This window comes from Meriones unguiculatus, chromosome 8 (assembly GCF_030254825.1).
Source record: "Meriones unguiculatus strain TT.TT164.6M chromosome 8, Bangor_MerUng_6.1, whole genome shotgun sequence".
NCBI classification, from domain to species: Eukaryota; Metazoa; Chordata; class Mammalia; order Rodentia; family Muridae; genus Meriones; species Meriones unguiculatus.
This window is the reverse complement of record NC_083356.1, coordinates 4,190,412-4,211,271: the sequence shown is the minus strand read 5'-3', so window position 1 is coordinate 4,211,271 and position 20,860 is coordinate 4,190,412. Positions and strand designations below refer to the sequence as shown.

General features: G+C 50.4%; 1 long non-coding RNA gene across 1 annotated transcript in view; it reads left to right on the top strand.

Annotated features, from left to right (window-relative positions):
- Nucleotides 1-5,446, top strand: part of LOC132655750 (uncharacterized) — a 33,462-nt gene extending 28,016 nt beyond the window's left edge. The window contains exons 2-4 of the long non-coding RNA XR_009593556.1: nt 1,595-1,683; nt 3,803-3,914; nt 4,518-5,446. This is a non-coding gene — a long non-coding RNA (uncharacterized LOC132655750). The remainder of the gene's footprint in view (nt 1-1,594; nt 1,684-3,802; nt 3,915-4,517) is intronic.
- Nucleotides 5,447-20,860: the final 15,414 nt, after the last annotated feature.

Here is a 20,860-nt window from a genome sequence, read left to right as displayed (position 1 = left end):
TCCATGGACACCTACTGCCTGGCTAGTGTCTCGCCTTACACGTGCAAAACATAAAGTGCAAAAAAGAGGTTTTTGACCCCCTCCCAAATGCTTATGATTTTAAAAAAGAACTTCCTTAAAATATGAGATAACATATTTTGGGAATTGGAACCCTGTAGTTGAAAGCTTTGCTAACACCCACGGTAGGGGTGACTGCCATCAACCAACACCAGGCAGAATTATGAATATTCACACCCAATGTCGCTTTCATCGGTTTTCTTTTCATTACGAAGGTAAAGATATAAGCCGTAACATCTGCTCATTTGTTCTGGCTGGGCCTGGATCCCGAACGGGACTCTGGAGGGTCTCTCTGAGGGCTGGCCAGGCCGGTCTCACCGGCTGTCTGCGGGCTGGGCTTGGGGCAGCTGTGGGCAGCTGCTCTCCGGCCACTCACGCTCTCAGGCATTCCACGCAGATAGCCCACTGTCCTGAACACACCACAAACAGATATTTAGCAGGCAGGTGGACGCCAGTAAGACCTCTATTAAGAAGCTAGAATACTCATGCAGAAGCTGGTTTTGGGGGAATTTCCAGGGAATAAACCTGTGTTATTTCTACAATGTCTGCCCATTCCTCTCTGCTCAGAGGGCTTTCTCTAACCCACAGAACCTGTTTTTAGGGTATGTGAACTCATTGCAGCCAGCCCCAAACTGAAATTCAAGTCGACAAAAAAAAAAAAAAAAAAAGCCACTTCAGCTGTCAGGAGCCACGTGTGACTTTTTGGTCTAAGAACCAGTCGGCAGCAGATGGGCCAAGAGCTTGGGGAATGCGCTGACGCCTCAGCCAAGTCCTTTGCCTTGATTCCAGGCTTAGCTCAGAGAGAAGCAATTTGCAATGCTTTTCTTTTAAAGGGGACTTTTTCTCTTTTTTTCTTTTTAGACAGGGTTTCTTTGTGTAGTCCTAGTCCGGGAACTGACTCTGTAGACCAGGCTGGCCTCAAACTCAGAGATCTGCCCGCCTCTGCCTCCTGAGTGGGGGGATCAAAGGTGTGCGCCACGGCCGCCCGGTTTGGAGGAACAGTGTTAAATTAAATTATTCTTTCTATTTATGTCTTCTGTTTTTGTGTGTTAGTTATTTATTTATCTGAGGAATTTAGAGATTGGACTAGAGGAAGCACAGTGCTGCATGCTTTGCAGTGTAAGCCCTCTACCTTTCTGTTGTTGTGGTTGCTTTCAAGGCGGGGTTTCTCTGTGTGGTCCTGCTTGTCCTGGGATTACAGGCAGGCACCATCAAGCCTGCCCTCACTATCATTTTTTATTTGTTTGTTGGCAGGGTTTTCCCTTGTGGCCAGGCTGGACTTGAACATGAGATCCTCCCACCTTTGCTGCCAGAGTGCTGGGTATGGGTGTGCCTCACCGTGCCCAGTTTATATTACTTTTATAAGAAGACATCTAAAAATGTGAAAAAGAGTATTGCTAAAGGAGCCCCCTTTTCACACTGAAGAGATTTCTTCTTCTCCCCCAATGCCCACAGGTTTCTTTGTGTAGCCCTGGCTATCCTTGAATTCCCCCTGCCTCTGGTCCACAACACTGAAGAGATTTATTTTTGGTTGTAGGCCTGGCCTTGAACAGCTGAGCCATCTCTCCAGCCCCCACTGAAGAGATTTCTTAGCAGACAAATGCCATTTACCTTCAGGAAGAAGAGGTTAGTAAATGCAAGGCATATGGCGTGTCGTTATTGGGTTAAACAGTTGGACATTGTCTACACCATTATAACGTGTTTAGGTCCATAAACCAATGCCTTAGTCCCTCTATATTCCAAGGAAATTGGTGATGGAAAATGGCTTTATTAATAGTTTAGCCAAACCACAGAGAGACAGGCTTCTGCTTTTTCTCCTCACAGTGTTACAGGTTAGCAGAAGCCAAGACACTTTCTGGTGTGTTCTAGCTGTGGGAGCGTTAACCAGCCTTTTTGTGAGGAGCAGGTTTGGGCCCCAGACTGTCCCAGGCCTCCTTAGGGAGTCAGTTGTATTTAAGTCTGGGCTAAGGATGTGTTACCATCAAGATTCCCCATCTTGAGGCAGTGACACAGCAAAGACCAAAGGAGACCTAGGCTTCGGTCTGGTGGTCTGGCTTGAGGATCACCTCCTGGAAGGCAGGATACCCCTAAAGAGACCGGTGGGATAATTATCCCTTTAATGAGCTCATGTGCCTTCCCTTCCAGGATTCCCACCCCAGCACTGTGGTTTGCAGGGCTGCGCCTGTAAGAAGCCTGTTTTTCTCAACTGCCACTGTTTCTGACCTCCATGTTTCTGAACTCTAATGGAATGGGTTTTTATTATTATTATTATTTGTTTTTTCTTCTTCTTCTTCTTCTTCTTCTTCTTCTTCTTCTTCTTCTTCTTCTTCTTCCGTCATCATTTTCCTCTGGGCAGCTGCTGAGCTTTACAGCTCTTCTGCCAAGCCCTGTTTTAGTTTTAACTTCTAATAAAATTACCCTCCATCCTTTGTTTGAAAACATTCCCAAATTATTTTATCAATGAGACTGAGGAAAAGCGCTCTTGCAGTCCGATCCCTGGGGCCCAAGTAAAGGTAACCTTGTACTGATACAATAGCGCAAGGACAGTTTTATTACAGAAAAGAAAAACAAACAAACAAAACCCAAGGCAGGCCAGTTATAAGCTTCAGCAGCTCCCAGTTGGGGAGAAAAGCAACAACCTCCCCCCCCAACCCCCCCCCCCCACCCCGTGCCATTTGTGCCTCAGTTCAGACCAGGCAAAGAAGGATCCATGCGGTGGGGCTTTAGAGAAAAGAATGGGGAAGCTGGCAGTGTGGGGGTGGGGAGCCCGAAGTGTTAAGGAAAGCGTGCTTAGAAAAGAGAGAAGACAATGGGAAAAGTTACATTTTTCCAAAGAATCCAGAATAATAACCACAAGGCCGTGCTTCCCCAGCCCTGCAAGCGACTGCGCTAGCGGTGGATTCTGGGGAAGAAGTGCAGTGTCTCATTGAAGAACTAGTAAACTGTGATGTGTGTCTTTTTATCATGGCTTAAGGTGGCCCAGGGGTGGCCCCTCGGCTAAATGGCCAGACTCGACCTAGGCCTCCACCTAGGCCTGATATTTAACCAGTGTTTTTACTCTAACACCCATCTCATACACAAACAATAACTGTAAATAAAATTTCTTTTAAAATGTATAAAGATCCCCTACTTTGAAAGAGGAAATAATCGGGCATTACAGGCCCACCCATCCTGCTCCTGGCAGGCTTCTTTGTTCTTTGTAACGTTTTTTTTTTCCTTAGAGGCTAGCTTAGGCTCCTGAGCTCCTGTCCAGCACACTAACTTTGCAAATAAAGAAAGGGGAAGCACTATTCCTGATGAGACCTGATAAGCTGGGGTCAGATGGAAGGAGAAGAAGACCTCCCCTATCAGTGGACTGGGGGAGGGGCATGGGAGGAGAAGAGGGAGGGAGGGGGCTACAGCTGGGTTACAAATCGAATCAACTGTAATTAATATAGAAATAAATTAAAAAAAGAAAAGGGAAGATGTGATGGCTGAAGGGAGGTCGCTTTCTCTCTCACTGGGGCTTCAGCTTAGGATCAAGCCTTAACTGCCTCTTCATGACAGTGACCTTTGTATATTTTTTGAGGAGAAAGGACACAGTTATGAAATATTGCCTGGAAGCTCAGATTTAAAAAAAAAATTTAAAGGTGGGAGTGTTGCTGATTTAGGTAGGGTGCAAAGCCAGTTTTGCACTTCTGAAGGAGAAAAGTGAAACTCACAGCAGGTTAGAATTCTAAAAATGGTTGGACCTTGCTTTTTTTAGTTGGAGCCCAGGGTTCCGGAAGATTGGGAGCTCAGATCAGCCTGGGTGAGGAATTTATTTTGCCATCTCCTCCCAAGAGATGAAAGCAGCTGGTGGAGAGGAGGAGGAACAGGTGAGAGGGGGGAAGGGGGGAGAGGAGAGACCCTTGGCTCCCCTCCCCCTCAGGGAAGGGCTTGTCTTTGTGTGAGCTGGCTTCCTGTGGGGAGTGTCCCTGCCTTAGCTTAGCGACCTTTGGTTCAATAGTCCCGGGTGGTGCTGGGAGCTCTGTGCCTACACTGGATTAATGTTTTCTGCTACCCTGTTCCCTATCTCTCCCCGAAGGACACTCACAGGGAGGCATGCCTTCCTTCCTCTGGGCAGATAAATGTCAGGCATCTTTCTGGATCTGCCCCATTCACTGAAAGTTACTAAATATCCCCCTTTGTCCTCCACACAAAGAACCCCTGGTGCTCATCTGCTTGGATCCTGATTGCGAGGGCTCCGAGCCCAGACATTCACCTATGGGACCTACTAACCCAACTTTCTCCTCTTGCTGTTCAGCTCCTAATTCGGGTTTTTCTGGAACTGCTATAGTGAAGGAGAGCCTATAACTGCTTACAGCTGGGCTCTTGATGTCAAACAAGGACCCAGGAAACATTCCTTTTATTTCCCCTTTTTAGTGGACCTTTTTTCTTTCTTTCTTTTACTGAATTTGTTCTTTAACCATTTCACACAGTTGGGCGTGGTGACGCGCGCCTTTAATCCCAGCGCTCCGGAGGCAGGCGGATCCGTCTCTCAATTGCTTGCCAACCTGCTCCACATACCGAGTTCCAAGCCAGCCAGTTACATGGCGAGACCCTGACTCAAACAAACAAACCCAGTTTCTCATAGACACACAGTGCGTTCGATTACTGTTATTCTCGCCCTCTATTTCCTTCCCGCCCAACCCCCTCTTTCCCATGCTCTCGTCTATTAGTTCTGTCTTGGGGCCCGCTGAGTTAGCCAGGGCTGCTTTTGCGACCACAAACCGTTGGCTCCTTTTCATCGGAACACGCCCGGGTACACAGCTGAAGACAAAGCCTGCCCCTCCCCCAGCGGGCATCAGCGTGGCTCAGAGTTGGGCTGGGAAGTCTGGCCGCGAGGGCCTTCCCGGATCTGCGAGGACTGCTGCCAGCCCTCAGCTGCAAGTGTCCTTGACAGCGCCCATCTGCGGGCCTCCATTCCCAGGATCACTAGAAGTAAAACGAAGAGACGGACGATTCTTAAAACCAGCAGTTGCCGTGAGCGGACGGCACCAAGGAGAGCGTGGTCGGTCAGTTAGTGTGAAAGACAGGGTTCTGCTCCAGAAGGCACCTGCCGCTTAATGGGAGGCAACGCATTGGCCCATCCTGGAGGGTTCCCGGCAACCGGGCAGGCTCAAGAGCAGATGCCAACCCGACATCTTCCTGCGGCTTCAGCCACGGGGGGAACGGTGGTACCACCGCCCTCCTCTCTTCCAGTGGCTGGAGATGACGTGTTCTAAGGAGAGAGAGGAGCGCAGGGGCTCCCGTCAAATGAGTGAAGAGAAAACGGAAGTGGGGAGAGGAGGCGGGACTCCTCACAGCAACCCCACCGCCACCTTCCTGGAATAAAAAGGACAGGCAGAAAGGATCGCCCCGCATTTAAGACGCTCATGTTTCAAGTTTGTCTTATGGCTCCTCTTAATGTTTGGCAGGCCCCCTTAAGACAGCATAAAACGAAATCGAAGCCGACCCCTAACAGGTTCTGTTTTCCGTTCGCCCCTGGAGTTGTCTAAAATGGCAATGTTATCATAAAAATCAAGCCCATCCCTTTTAGCTTTAGGGAGCCTGAGAGCCTCGAGGGGGACTAGACTGCCTTCCCAGCCTCTAGCAGGCATCTAACTTTCTCCTCCGGGCAGAAGGAGGACTCCGGCTAGGTCCCCAGCTCCTAAAATCCCTGCTTAGGAGAAGAAAAAGAAAAAAAAGAAAAAAAGAAAAACCCAGCGCTCTGGCCCACGCCCTGCAGGCGTGCGGGGCGCCGGGATGGCCAGCAGGAGGCGCTGTCCCAGCTTCCTCCGAGCCCGGCTGCGCCGCAGCCCCGCCCCGGCGCCCGCTCCAGGGTCTGACCCACCGAGCCTCCCTTAAGCAGCATTTTAACCCCTTTAACGCTCCGCACATGCACACAGCGTGCGCTGATCGTCCACCGGGGCCTCCCTCGCGCCTTAGCCGTTTGCTTCCCGGGGATTTTGCGCGGTGGGGCCCTGTGTGGTGGCGCCCTGGGCCTTGCGCTGTTCCCGGGCTCCACTGTGCTCTCCTCTGGGCAGGCCGGAAGGCTGGGTGGAGGGAGGGCTCGCAGCTCGGGCTCTAACTCCCGGACGCCGCCAGCACCGGGGCGATGTCACCCAGGGCCGGGTCCGCGGGAGGGGGCGCGGCCGCGGACGCGCGGGTTCTGCGCCCGCCGCCGCCTGCACGCGGCGCGCAGCGGCCTGCAACCCCGGCTCCGGGGCTTCAGGGACTTCTGGCCCCCGCCAGGACCCGCCACGTAAACCCTCTAACTACGAGGGGCCTGTGAGGGCACCACAAAGAAAGCACGATGCGCCGACAATCAGAATATATATATATTTTTACAAAGCGTCTCCTTCCTGTCTTGTTTTCGGCTGCGGCCTGCGCCAGGACGCGAGAAAACCCGGCGGCGGCGCCACCTGCCGGGTGCCCTGAGCGGCTGCGCGAACCTGCAGGCGGAACAGGCAAGGCGTGGCGCTGGCAGGGAAGGCCTCGCTGCTCGCCCAGCAAACAGCTCTCGTCCTGTTTGCTGTCTGCTGGGTCAGAAACAAACCAAAAACCTAAGCCCGGCAGCGGTGACCACGCCTTCAGTCGCTGGGGGAGGCGGAGGCAGGCGATGTGTGGCCTCAAGGCCAGCCTGGTTTACAGAGCGAGTTCCAGGACAGCCTGGGCCACTCCTGCCAAGCCGGCCCTTTGCTAGGAAATCGTCACCCTGTTAAGGGCACCCTGGACGGGCTGGGGGCAGCCCAGGGCTGCGGTGTGGAAAGAGGCCGAACTCCCTTCATCCCATGTGGGCACGTGGCCACTGACTGGCAACTAGAAACTTGTTTCCCAGGCCTGCACGCAGGGGACGATCAGGGACCACGCCCTTGCTCTCCTGAACAGACTGATTTTGCTGAACGAAAGGAATCGAAAAGGCCAAAGGGCGGCAGAAATCGAGTGCAGCTTCGAGCTGGAAGGGGGTCAGCTGGGGCCGAGGCGAGGTTCGACCCCCAAGCCCTGCCACCGAGGCGTTCCAAACTCTCGAGTCAGATCTGATTCGCTTGAAGGTTTTTCTGTTTAGGAGAGGCAGGCCCTTTCCACTCGAGGGTCTAAGCCCATTTGCACACACACACGGTACATTCGCTTTCAAGTAAAGTGTTTGTTCCAAACATTTCTTGGAACATCGTTGCAATTCTGCCACAGCCCGCGCTCGGAAGCCACGTGGGGAACCTGTGACAAGCAGAAATGCGGATCAGATTAGGCTGGGCCCGGCCACCTGGGAAAGCCTGGTTCCGGAGCCTTAGTGATGGAAACACATTAGCAAAACATAGCTCTGACCTCCAGGAGCTTCCTAAGGCACTTTGAAGAAAATGAGTTTTTGTATTCTGGAGTGAGCTTTTAGGGGTTTTCCTGGAAGAGACAGAATAATTTGATCAACCCTGTGGCTCGCTGGAGCCTAGGAAATCCTTGGGGTCCGGGTCAGGTGGCTTCCGTGTTCTAAGGGCTTCCTTCATTTCTGTGATAACTCAGCCCTCCGGGGTAAGGCTGATCCCACTGCAAGAAATGTCAGCCCTCTGCCGGAGTGCTTGGAGGAGACATGCCAGCAACCAGGAAAGCAGAGCGAGAAATAAATAAATTTTTCCTATTTCTTAGGAAGGCCTGGACACACTGCGTCAGAAAATGAGAAAACCGAGCAGGATTTTGTCTGTTTTTGTTTAAGATTTATTTGTTTATTTGATGGCTGTGAGTGCTCTATCTGTTTGCGTGCCTGCAGGCCAGAAGAGGGCATTAGATCAAATTACAGATGGTTGTGAGCCACCGTGTGGGTGCTGGGAAATTGAACGCTTCTGGAAAAGGAGGCCATATTCCTAACTGCTGAGCCATCTCTCCAGCCCCAGTTCGTTTGTTTGTAATTTATTTATTTTAATTTTATGTGCACTGGTGCTTGCCTGCATGTGTGTCTATGCGAGTGTACATGTATGTCTAGGTGAGTGTATCAGATCCCCTGAAACAGGAGTTACAGACAGTTGTGAGCTGCCATGTGGGTGCTGGGAATTGAACCCAGGTCCTCTGGAAGAGCAGTCAGTGTTCTTAACTGCTGAACCATTTCTCCAGCCCAGTTTTTGTTTTGTTTTGTTTTGTTTTGTTTTGAAGCAGTCTTTTTGTCCAGCTCAGGCTAGTCTCAAAGTTGGGGCAAAAATTCAGTCTCCTCAGTGATAGAGTCACTTGTCCAACTGTATAAACTGTGCTCTGATACTCTCTTGTAGGGAGTCTTTATTGTACTAATCATAAAAAGGAAAATTCGTAGTGACCTTGAAAATGGCTAGTTTTGTGTCCTCAGAGAAGAAGGGAGGGAACAGGTTGAGAGGCAGCCTGATAACCTGTAAGGAGAAAAGATTATCCTGAGAGTCAGGAACCCTCGGAAAACCAGCACAGTCTCATCTGGCAGCAAGAAGCTATAAAAGGAACAGAACCTTCAGGCCTTTCCCCTGTGGGCTGCCTGGGTGCTTTCTACATATGGGAATAAATAGTTATTAAATAAACATTGCTATGAGTAGGGAAGGCTCCAGACTCTAGGGTATGGTACACTTCCTGGAATAGTAATACAGATAATTCAGCCAGTCATAGTGGCACTCGCCTTTAGGCTTAGCACTCTGGGAGGCAAAAGCAGGCAGATCTGTGTGAGTTCGAGGTCAGCCTGGCCTACAAAGTGAGTCCAGGACAGCCAAGGCTACACAGAGAAATCTTGTCTCAAAAAAACCAAAAAAAAGCAAACAAACAAAAAATAATAATAATACAGATAACTGAAAAATGTGATGTTCTTTTAATTTTCCTTACCCACGTGCCCTAAGCAAACAAGGAGGAAAGGGAGTTTGTTGTGGCTTTGTGGAGTGTGGGCTCAGACCTAGAGCTTCCTTCTCTGTTCAGCAAGGGCTCTGCCACTGAACTTTATCTCCAGGTGGAGTGGCATGGCTTTTAAAAAAGATTTATTTTATTATTCATCTGTCAAGTGTTCCCTAAAACTGGAGTTACAGTTGTGAGCCACCATGTGGGTGCTTGGATTCGAATCCAGGTCTTCTAGAAGAGCATCCAGTGCTCTTAATTGCTGAGCTGTCTCCACAGCCCCAGGAATGGATCTCTCTCTCTCTCTTTTTAAGATTTCTTTAATTTATTATGTATACAGTATTCTGCATGCATTTGTACCTACAGAAAAGAAGAGGACACCAGATCTCATTGTAGATGGTTGTGAGCCACCATGTGGTTGCTGGGAATTGAACTCAGGACCTCTGGAAGAGCACTCAGCATTCTTATCCATCTTTCCAGTCCCAGCCCAAGAATGGTTCCTGATGACAGGAAAGGTGGCAGGTTTGAGGAAGAAGGCTTCTCGCTACCTTGTGGTGTAGAAATAGAGGCACCATCTCAGTCCCGGTGAGGAGAGGATTCTGGGGAAATGCAGGGCTGATCAGAATAAAGCCAAATGCCATCTCATTGGAGGTAAGCCACGAGATTTTAAAGATGAAAGCTGATTTTCTGTGGTTATCTCCCGGAATGGAGCTGGCATAGCCAGGCCTGGTGGGACAAGCATTTAGCCCCAGCCTCTAGGGAGGCTGAGGCAGTGCAGGATTTTCACCAGAGAAGACTGCTTGGAAATGGATTTAAGCCAACAGAAAGTATTAGTTGGCCAGCAGCTACACTGGGTGTGCAGGATCCTGCTGTAGGACCAAGCCTTTCTCAGGGCGAGCTTTTAAGCACAAAAACCATGTTCTGGGTTGACAAACTTCAGGAAACAAGAACAGTCAGCCAGAAGCAGAACTACAGAAGCCAAAAAGCAAGGTTAGGACATTTAGAGACTTTCCCAGAACTGTGGGCTTTGATGGATTCAGCCTTTGTTTTTGTTTTGGCAGGTGGCGCTGTCTGCCCGCTAACTTTAGTAGCTTGAATAGTATGGAGTCAATTGTGCTAAGATCTGGGGTCCTGTTATAGCAGGAAGGTCTCAAGTTCAAGGTCTGTCTGCAGGGACCAGATCTACTATAGCATATGCAAATTCCTAATGAAAGGGAGGTCCAAAATACAGCTCCGGTCAGGGAAGGCAATGTTTAAGGACTCTGTCCTGGGTGGCTGGGACACCCTCAGTCAGTAGAGTGTTTACCCAGCATACAGGCAGGCCCAGCACCACACAAGCCAGATACATAGTGAATTCAAGGCCAGCCTGATCTATAGAGTAAGACCATGTCTCAAATAGAGAAATAAGAAAAGTGAGCAAAAGCCCAAACTTATTTTCTGAGGGCTTGGTAAACATTCTTTGTATCACAATAAATAAGCAAACTAACCCCCTTGTGAGGGTTCACGCTAATTGTCAGTGGGAAGATGGGTATGCCTTTTGGTACACCTCTGGAAGATTATCTTGGGTGCCTTGAGGTGCAAACACCCAACACAGTGTGTGTGTGTGTGTGTGTGTGTGTGTGTGTGGCAGGACCCAGTCCCTGGCTGGATCCTGAGCTGTGTAAGTGGAGGAAAGGAATGAGCAGCAGCCTGCACTCACTGATTTTCCTGACTGTGGAAGGGATGTGACCCTGTTTCAAGCTTCTGCCGTTTGGAGTTGCCTGGCAGGATGGACTGTTGTGGAGGAGGGGTCTCTGCAAATAGCACTCCAGCAGAGTGTCTATCTGCGTGTAACGAGAAGGAAGCCTGGTTGGTTCAAACATCAAAGAGTCCGACACTGGGCAGTTTATTTTAGGCATATTTAAGTAATGTACAATTTGGAAAGACGTTTCCTGGTCTAACACAATCGTGTGTGCACAGGAAAGCCTAAGGCATGATTTCATCGAAACTTGTCAAAGTACACGTTGCCTCTTCCATAAAGATGTGCTCTGAAGCTGGGCAGTGATAGCGCACGCCTTTAGTCCACGAGCTGGGGAGGCAGAGACAGGTGGATCAAGGCCAGGAACTCAGAGATCCCCTGCCTCCTGATTAAAGGCGTGTTCCACTATCACCTGGCAAAGGTTTATTTATTATTTATACAGCATTCTGCCTGCATGTGTGCCTGCAGAGGCAGAAGAGGGCACCAGATCTCATTATAGATGGTTGTGAGCCACCACGTAGTTGCTGGGGATTGAACTCAGGACCTCTGGAAGAGCAGAGGGCTCTTAACCTCTGAGCCATCTCTCCAGCCCCGGCATACTGCTCTTACAGACGACTTAAGTTCTGTTCCCAGCACCCACATGGCAGTGCATGATTGTCCTTAGCTGCGCTTTCAAGGGATCCGACACACTCCCCTGCAGGGTCCTCTGACGCCAGTGCATACAGTGGGTGTGCACACACGCACACAAGAGAAACACTGACACAGTGTTCCAAAGAGTCTGACAAAAACAACATCTCCAAGAGGAGGATGCAGTTCAGCTGACGGAACACTGGCCAAGCGGGTGCCGAGTCTCAGGGGCTGATCCTGGGCACAACACACATCAGGTGCTAGCCCTTACAGAGGCTCAGTAGTTCAAGGTCCGCAGCAACCTATATACTTTGAGGCCGACCCAGGACATAGCAGACTGCACCAAGACGCAATTTAAAAGACCTCCAACTCACCAAGGACATGCCATTGGAATACAGAATATTCGATTGTATTTGGGCGGGGAGATGCCTCAGCAGTTAAGACGGGGCTCCCAGAATGTAACGGAGAAAGAGACCTCTGAGAGGATGATGGCTCCCAGCGCCCTCGCCCTCGCCTTGCTCCTGTGGAGACGGGGGCCTGAGAGGCAGGAAGGCCACTCGGGAAAACACACGCATCTCCCATCTCTGCAATAACAAACAGGCTTACGGTGAGCTCTGGAAAGTTCCCACGAGAAATCAAAACCCGCTAACTGTCCACCCAGGGTTATTCTTACTTGAATGCGCAGCCAGGGGCTGAACTCGGGTGTTTCCTTCCAAAATATTCCAGCAGGGGGCAGCAGAGGGCAGCGAACACAACGGATCTCGACGCTGGCAAGCATTTTCACAGTGTAAGGCTGCTTTCCAACAGCTCGTTAAAAAGACTCGTTCGTGTGTCTGTGTGTTTTGCCTGCGTGTATGTATATGCACCGTGCGTGTGCCTGGCTGCCACAAGCGGGCAGGCGAGGGGGTTGAGCGCCCTGGAACTGGGGTTAGGGACGGCCGTGAGCCACCGTACGGGAGCTGGGATTCGTTACCCGGGTCGTCTCAAGAGCATCTCTCCAGCCCCAAAATAAATCTCAAAAGAAGAAAGGATTTCCACCCAGCTAGATCCACATTTTTTCTCTTTATCAACTTTTAATCCTGTCTGGTGCGTCTCAGAAGCCGCCTTAAGAGCTCACGTCTGAAGGGAAGGGAGAGGAGGCAAGTGCCGGGAAGGGATAGGGCTGTGGTGGCACAGTCCTGAGATACCAGGAGTGAGGGCTGCTGGGTAAAGGCTAGCCTCGGCTACGTAAGACCCAAACGGATTCCTTAAAAGCTCTCTGAGCAAAGGCCTGCCCTGTTGTTTTCCTGGGAGATACAAAGGCCTGTTCACCGCACAGAGGGCCCCAGCACAAGGACCGGCTCCATTCAAGCTTTAGTTCTGAGCCATTAGCAGGGGTGACCCCCAGACAGCCGTGTCGCTGAAGCCTCACTCCCGCGTGGGCGCCAGCCTCTGCACAGCTCCGGCGAACCTTTTACTCCCGGCACATGCTAACGCCCCAGGTCCTGCGCAGCTGGCCCGGCATCCCCCGCACCTGGGTACGTTGCCCAGGAGGGTGTGTGACTGTGGTCCATGCTGAGGGTCTCTGGATGAGGAAGTGGAAACCGGCCTGATCTTGCTGGGGTCGCGGTTGCTCTGCCGCTCTGTTCTGCAGGAAGGGTGCGGGATGACGGCACCCGTCGGAACTGTGGGAACTGTCCCACGGCTGCCGAGAATCTAGATACAGTTCTCTTGGGAAGCCTGAACCCACTCTACTGCTTTTGTTGCTTCAAGACAGGGTTTCTCTGTGTAGCCTTGGCTGTCCTAGACTTGCTTTATAGACCAGGCTGGCCTTGAATTCACAGAGATCCACCTGCCTCTGCCTCCCTGAGTGCTGGGATCACAGGCCTGTGCCACCTCACCGGTCACAGGGACAGCTTCACGCGTCCTGCGTTGTGCTGGTTCCCGCCAGCTGACCTCCCCTGAACGCAGGTGTTCATCTCGATTTGTGGGTGCTCCCCCTCTGACTCGGGCCTGCAAGAACTCTCTGAACATTGGTTTGTTTGTGCAGCTGAGAACAGCAGTCTCCAGGACGGCACACTCAGATCAGTTAAAACTTTGTCTTTCTCCATTCAGAAGACGAAGGCCAAGTCCTGGCCACATACCTGGCAATGCCGCCCTCCCTTCCCAGGATTCCCTGCTGGTCATACCCTCTCAGGACACCAAGGCTTCCCTGCCTGTCCTTCAGCCTCCAAGCGTCTTCCCTCCCCCACCCCTGCTATTCTGCCTTAGATTTCACCTTCTCCTATATCGGCTTCCTTCCGTGAGGTCTCCTGAACCCCAAAGACCACCAGGAGCCGATTCCAATGCAAACACAGTAGGGTCTTTATTACAAGCTCCATTCTCAGGCCTAGCTCAGGGAGAGAGGGTTTTTTTTTTAGGGTTACAGCAAGCTTCTGAGAATTTCCAGCTTGGCGGTTACATGATTGGTTGACATTCAGCAAGGGCAAGCTTGTTACAATGTGATTGGCTGACTAACATAACTAGCATCTAACTATAGACCAGGAATGTTAGGTATTTTCTGTGCCTGGAATGCTCTTCTACGGTGGGCTGCCCAGCACAGACGCCCCACCCTGAGATAAGACACCTTCCCGCTCTTGTGGTTACCTCCAGGCTACTCCTTGGGTAGGGGGTTTTACTGTCTTGTTCCTGGAGTTGGTGACCTATGGCCTAGTGGGGGGGGGGGACTGGTGACTTTGGGAGGGGGGTTAAGGCCTGGTCCTCTCAGTATCTTCCCTGATGTGTATAAAACCTCTCCCTAGCTTTATTGACAGTGTGATCGAGGGGAACATCCCTGATCCTGAAGACCTTGGGGTCCACTGCCAGGTGTTTTCCACACTCAGTCAATGCTTTCCAAGGACTTTCTTTACCAAGTAAGTAAGCAAGCCCAGGCGGGTGAAACTGGTGCAGAAAAACTGTCTGGCTCTACTCCTAGCAGCATTAGCCCTCCCCCCAGGGGTCCCCGAAGAAGACGCTCACACACCCAAGAGAACAGAGTGAGACTCCAGCAATGAGTGAACAAGCAGTCAGAAAACTAGAAAGTCAGCGTGGTTTGGTTTGGTTTTTTAATATTTTTTCATGTACATGAATGCTCTGTCTTCATGTACACCTACAAGAAGAGAACATCAGATCGAAATACAGATGTTTACGAGCCACCGTGTGGCTGCTGGGAACTGAACTCAGGACCTCTGGAAGAGCAGCCAAGTGCTCTTAAGTGCTGAGCCATCTCTCCAGCCCTTGTTTTGCTTTTTAATCTCTGTGTTGGTTTGTGTTTTCAACCCAGACTGGTCTAGAGAGATCACTTCGTAGCTCAGGCTGGCTTTGAACTCATAGCAGTCCCAAGTGAGGGGTCAGAGTCATGGGCTCCCCGGCCTGACAGTAGAAACTGACACACAGGTTGGCACTGTTCTGGGCTTAAGAGGTCCCATGGTTCTTCCAGAGACTCCCAGTTCAGTTCCAAGCACCCACTTTGGGTGGTGACTCAAAACCACTAAAACGTGTGTCCTGGGGGATTGGTAGCACTTTTCTGGCCTCAGCTGGCACATACACACATAATTAAATAATGCATAATCAGAGACAGCTGGTGGTGACGCACAGCTTTAGTCCCAGCATTTGGGTGGCAAAGGTGGATCTCTGAGTTCAAGGCCAGCCTGGTCTACAGAGGGAGTTCCAGGACAGCCAGGGCTACACAGAGAGACCCTGTCTCAAAAAAAAATAAAAATAAAGCAGAAAATAAACAGATAATACATATATAATGATGGAAATAAATACATATATAATGATGGACATCATCAGGAGGCCCACCTGGCTCTCCCACCCTTTGAGGCCTGAGGCAGAAAGGCAGGATTTCCCTTTTTCTATTTCCTGTCTCTTGTTTTCCAGATGCTGGCCTGTACCTTTTTTGATGCTTTGGGCTTCCTTCCTACCCTCACTCCCCACCGTGTGGCCACTGTCCACCATGTCTGCTGACCTTGCGTGGCTGTTTTCCTTGTCTCCTCTGTCATTTTGTTTTGTCTCTTCCTCTATGCTTAGTTCGTTGTGTTGTTGAGAGACGGGGGTACCTCAGAGACCAGACTGGCCTTGAGTTCACAGATATGGCCATACCTCTGCCTCCTGCATGCTGGGATTAAAGATGGGGACCCCCACACCTGGCTGTCCTCTATTCTTGTCCTCAGGGAAGCTGCTGATATTTACAGCCTGTAAAAATAAGACTTTAAAAACGGAAATGGGGGCAGGGTAGTAGCATGGGACTTTCATTCCGGCAGAGGCAAGCAGAAGATCATGAGTTTTAGGCTAGCCTGGTCTACATAGCAAGTTCTAGTCCAGTCAGTGCCACATAGTGAGACTCGGTCTCACAGTTAAATTTAATTTGACTTTAAAAAGAAGCCAGACACAGTGACACATGCCTATAATTCTATCACTTAGGAAGCTGAGGCAGGAGGCTTGCCATGAATTTGAGGTCATACTGAATTACGAAGTGTATTCTCTAAAGGTGCCTTCAGGTCTCTGTTAGAGCAAAGCTGGGAGAGAAGTGAAGCAGGACTCTAGGAACCTCGCACCCTCTCAGTCCCAGCGGTGGCTCAAGGGATGCCGTTAGCCAGATGTTTTCTCCTCTCTGCTTTTCTGTACTCCTCTGACTTGCCAACTTGATAACACTTTATGCCTAGAACAAGCCACACCCACAGGAGCTGCTCATCAATTAACCACACCCACAGGAGCTGCTCATCACTCTTGGCCACACCCACAAGACCCGCCCATCACTCTTCTCTGGATGCCCCAGGCCCGTACCCTGCATCATTTCTTTAGAGCTCCCCATAAAAGGCTCAGCAGCTGGACTCAGAGTTCAGATATTTGTGCTTGGCAGCGAGCAAGGGAAAATTATTTTAGAGATGACCTTTCCCTTAACAGTCAGCTTATTCTCTAATAGGGCTTTGAGAGTTTGTGGCTGTTCTTTGAAAAGTAAGAACCAGATTGAAGTTTTTAGATCTTAGAGATAAGCTATTTTGAAACCCTTGGTGGGCAGATCACACGAGGCAAGAGTTTAAGGACAGCCTGAGCGGTCAAGTCATCCGCCTCAGAAACTGTAATAACATATTTAAAAATGCCACACACGACAGATCTGATAAGAAGAGATGAAGAGAGAAACAAGAGATGGAGACAGAAAGAGAGACAGTGGAACAGCATAGAAGGGACAGAGGGGGTGGGGTGGGCAGCCTCCCCCCTTTCCAGAGAAGGTCAGAGAGAGCAGAGAAGGGGAGAGAAAGCAAGAGATGGCTGGCTGGTCAGTGGATGAAGGCACTTATGTGTTGTGGAGCCTGGAAACCTGAGTTTGACTCTTCAGGTCCACGTGGTGGAAGGAGAGGACTGATGTTTCCTGCATGTCCCGTGATGTTCCCCCTTAAGCCATACACACACATTCCCATATAAATCCTTAAGCGCTTTTTAAAATACAGCAAAAAGAAGGGTGGGACAGTACAGCTCAGTGATAGAGGCTTACCCAGCACGGAGGCCCTCAGGTGGTCCTGGATAAGAAGACGACTGGAGCAAGAATGGCCAGCAAGCCGGTAAGCCTCGTTCCTCCATGACCTCTGCTTGGGCTCCAGCCTCCAGGCTCCTGCCTGAGTGCCTGCCTTGGCTGCCTCGCTGATGCAGCACCTCATGGGAGCGGGAGCTGAACAAACCCTTTCCTGCCCAGGTCGCTCTGTTAGTGTTTAGTCAAAGCAACAGAAAGCAAACTAGGAAAAAACACACTGAGAAGAAAGAGCACTGTACCGGGGCCCTGAGGTCTTAGCACAACTGACTCCATGATGGAAGCACCATTCGGGGCTCAGTACGTAGACGGCATCACCTCACAACGTGAGAACAAAGGCCTAATCTATCAAGTCAATAGTTCTGGCAACATCTAAATGTCCTGACCTTGCCCTTTGGCTTCTATAGCTCTGCTTCTGGCCTACGGTTTTTGTTCACTGAAGTATGTCAACCCAGAACACGGTTTTTGTGCTTGAAAGCTTACTCCAAGCTGGATGGTGGTGACAAAGGCCTTTAATCCTGGTACTCAGGAGGCAGGTGGATCTCTGGAAGTTTGAGGTCAGCCTGATCTACAGGATGAGCTCCAGGACAGCAAGGACTACACAGAAAAACCCTGTTTCCAAAAACCCACAACAAAAACCAATCGAAAGAAAAGGCTCAGGGCTACACTGGGATCCCAAATGCCCAGTGTAGTCAATGACAGCTAATAAAGACTTTCTATTGGCTTAAACCCACATCGGATCAGGAGCAATCTTCACTGGTAGGTACCCCACAACGGGGGACTGGCACTCAGGAACTGCCATAAGCAAAGACATAGGCCTGGAAGAGTGCCAAGGAGCAGGAGCTGACCGCTGAAGGACTGGCAGGGAGTAATGATGGCAAAGACTCTAGGCTTCTTACAGGGATGTGTGAATTGGGAGGAGTGATCCTCAGAACGAAAGGAACTACAGTTAAAATTCTAGCTCAGTAGCGCGTGTGGTGGCGAATGCCTGTGATCCCAGCACGCAGGGAGGCAGAGGCAGGAGGAGCTCTGTGAATTCGCGGCCAATCTGGTCTACAACGTGGGTTCCAGGACAGCCAAGGCTACAGAGAGACCCTGTTAAACACACACACACACACACACACACACACACACACACACACTATACTGTGGTGGTGTGACTAGGAATGCCTGCAAGGGACTGGCACTATCGGGAGGTGTGTCCTTGCTGGAGGAAGTGTGTCCCTGTGGGGTGGGCTTTGCGGTCTCCTGTGCTCAGGCTCTGCCCAGTGTGTGTGTGGGGGGGGACACGGACTCCTGCTGCTTTCCAATGAAGATGTAGGACTCAAGGCCCCTCCAGCACCGTGCGAGTCTGGACGCTGCCAAGGTTCCCGCCATGACCGCAATGGACCGACCCTTTGCTGCCAGCGCAGATTAAATGTTCTCCTTTGTAAGAGCTGCCCCGGGCGGTGTCTCCTCACAGCAATAGAACCCTAACTAAGACGACACTGACTGAGTAACTTTCACCAAAAGCTTGGAGCCGTTCCATTGTAGAAAATACGACTTGAGGGCTTGCAAGATGTCTCAGTGGATAAAAAGCCCCGTGGCCTCGTAACCGGAGTTCAATCCTCTATCCACAGGGTGGGAAGGAGAAACGGGACTCCCATGGCCTAGAGTTCATTGGTCAGCCAGCCTCGCTAATCCGCCAACTGCAGGTTCAGGGAGCAATCCTGTCTCCAGAAGAAAACAAAACGACAGCAAAACCCGCTAGCAGCACAACAGCAACAACCCTAAATATAATAAGCGAGTCTGCCTGGTAGAGGTGGCACACGCCTTTATCCCGGCAGCGGAAGGCAGGAGCCGGCACATCTGTGAGTCGACGGCTAGCCTGCTCTATAGAGTGAGGTGTGTGTGTGTGTGTGTGTGTGTGTGTGTGTGTGTGTGCGCGCGTGTGTGTGCGTGTTGCCCTGTGGGTGCTGGGGGACTGGCTTCAGGGTGTCTTCGTGAACCCGGAGCTCACTGATTGGCTAGACTAGCTGGCCAATGAGCTCTCAGGACTGACTCCATCTCTGCTGCAGTTACGGGTGCTGAGCACCGGCCCAGCTTTTCCATGGTGGGTGCTGTCAGACTTAGGTTCTCACGTTCGTGGCAGACACTTAGACTGAGTCATATTCCCAACCCAAATACACTTCTTCATCCTCACTCCTGTCTGTGGGTCTCTCTCTGTCTCTCTCTCTCTTTGTGTGTCTTTTTTTTCTTCCTTTAAACGTTTTTCAAAATATTTATCTATTTTTAGTTTTTGAGACAGGGTTTCTCTGTGTAGCCCTGGCTGTCCTGGACTCACTCTGTAGAACAGGCTGGCCTCGAACTCATAGAGATCCGCCTGCCTCTGCCTCCCAAGCGCTGAGATGGAAGGCGTGCGCCACCATCACCCGGGTTGTATTCTTTTCTTTTAAGACAAGGGTCTCCTATGGCTCCAGGTAGTTTCACGTTCCATACCTGGCTGGAAAGTCTTGATCCTCCTGATACCTCCCGAGGCCTGGGCTTACAGGCCTGAGCCACAATGCGCGGCCCCAGCTCATCTTCAAGGCTGAGAACACGTCTACGGGGCTTCCCAGCCTCTCCCCTGGGGCCTCTGCTGTCCCCGCACGAAGGCTGCTTGTGAATTCGTCAGGGGGTAAAAGGCACTGTTAGTGTTTCTCCATCTCCCCTCAACCCCTCCCCTCCCCCGGCTGTGTCCGTCGGAAACACACCTGCAATCTGTGAGGCCAGGCAGGAAAATTGTGAGTTCAAAGTCAACCTCAGCTACATAGAGTTTGAGACCAGAGGACTGCACGAGACCCTGCCAGGGTGAGAGAGGAGATTTGTCTTCCATTAGGCACAAATACTCACACATCGGGGAGCCAAGGGAGAGGCGTCCTTCTGCTGAGAGGGCCGAGCGCCGTCGTGAAAGAGGGTAACCTTGGCTGTTGTGCTTTTGCTGGGCACGGAGCTAAATTTTCAGCGGTTCCAAGCGGCCACAGTGTTTTCATCTCAAATTCCACGTATTTTGTTTGGCTATGTGCCACCCCGCCCCTTCTCCATTCTTTATTTTCCGTCTCCATTTCTAACCACTAAATTGATGCTTAGTTTCTGACCTGGGAAAAACCACCAACCTCAGTTTCGTAAGGAGGAACATTTGAAAATGTGAAAGGGTGGAAAAAAGTAAAAGCTGGAGGGGGGCTAGAGAGAGGGGCACGACTGAGTTCTTGCTGCCCTTGCAGAGGACCTCAGAGGGCACATTCATGTCATGCTCAGAAGTTTTTACTTCTGGGTGAGTGAGTCCAGGACAGCCAGGGCTACACAGAGAAACCCTGTCTCCAAAAACTAAAAATAGATAAATATTTTATCTATTTTTAGGCACGCGTCCATACACGTTTCTAATAAACCAACAAATATGAAAGTTTAAGATGGATGTGGTGTCTGAGGCCTGTAGTTCTAGCACTGAGGAGGCTGGGGTAGAAGAGCCAGCCTAGGCTACACAATGGATTCTAGAGCAGCTTAGTCTACAGAGGGAGACCCTATTCCATAAATAAAAATTAGGAGGGAAAAGAATGTAAATAAAAAGGATTTTGGATAGTTGTGACGGTACACAGCTAATCCTAGCACTTGGAAATGGAGGCAGGAGGATCAGGAGTTTGAGGCTAGCCTGGGCTACATAAGACTCTGTCTCAAAATAAAAATAACAAACCAGGTGTGGCAGCGCATGCCTTTCCTCTCAGCACTCAGAAGGAAAAGACAGGTTGACCTTTGTGAGTTCAAGACCAGCTTGGTCCACATAGAGAGGTCCAGACCCTCTCACATGAAGCCCTATCTCAAAACAAACCCAACCATTTAGAATTTACACAGACCTTAAAGTAGTCCATGAGTCAAAGAAATCATTAGGAATTTTAAAAACATTTTGAATTGAGTGAAAATAAAGCTACAACTTATCAAAATGTATGTGAAGCAGAAACTACACAGAAGTAACAAGATTTATGGGAAGCACCTGGACATGCTTAGAAAGACACATATGTGCAAGAAGATACAAGTCACAGGAT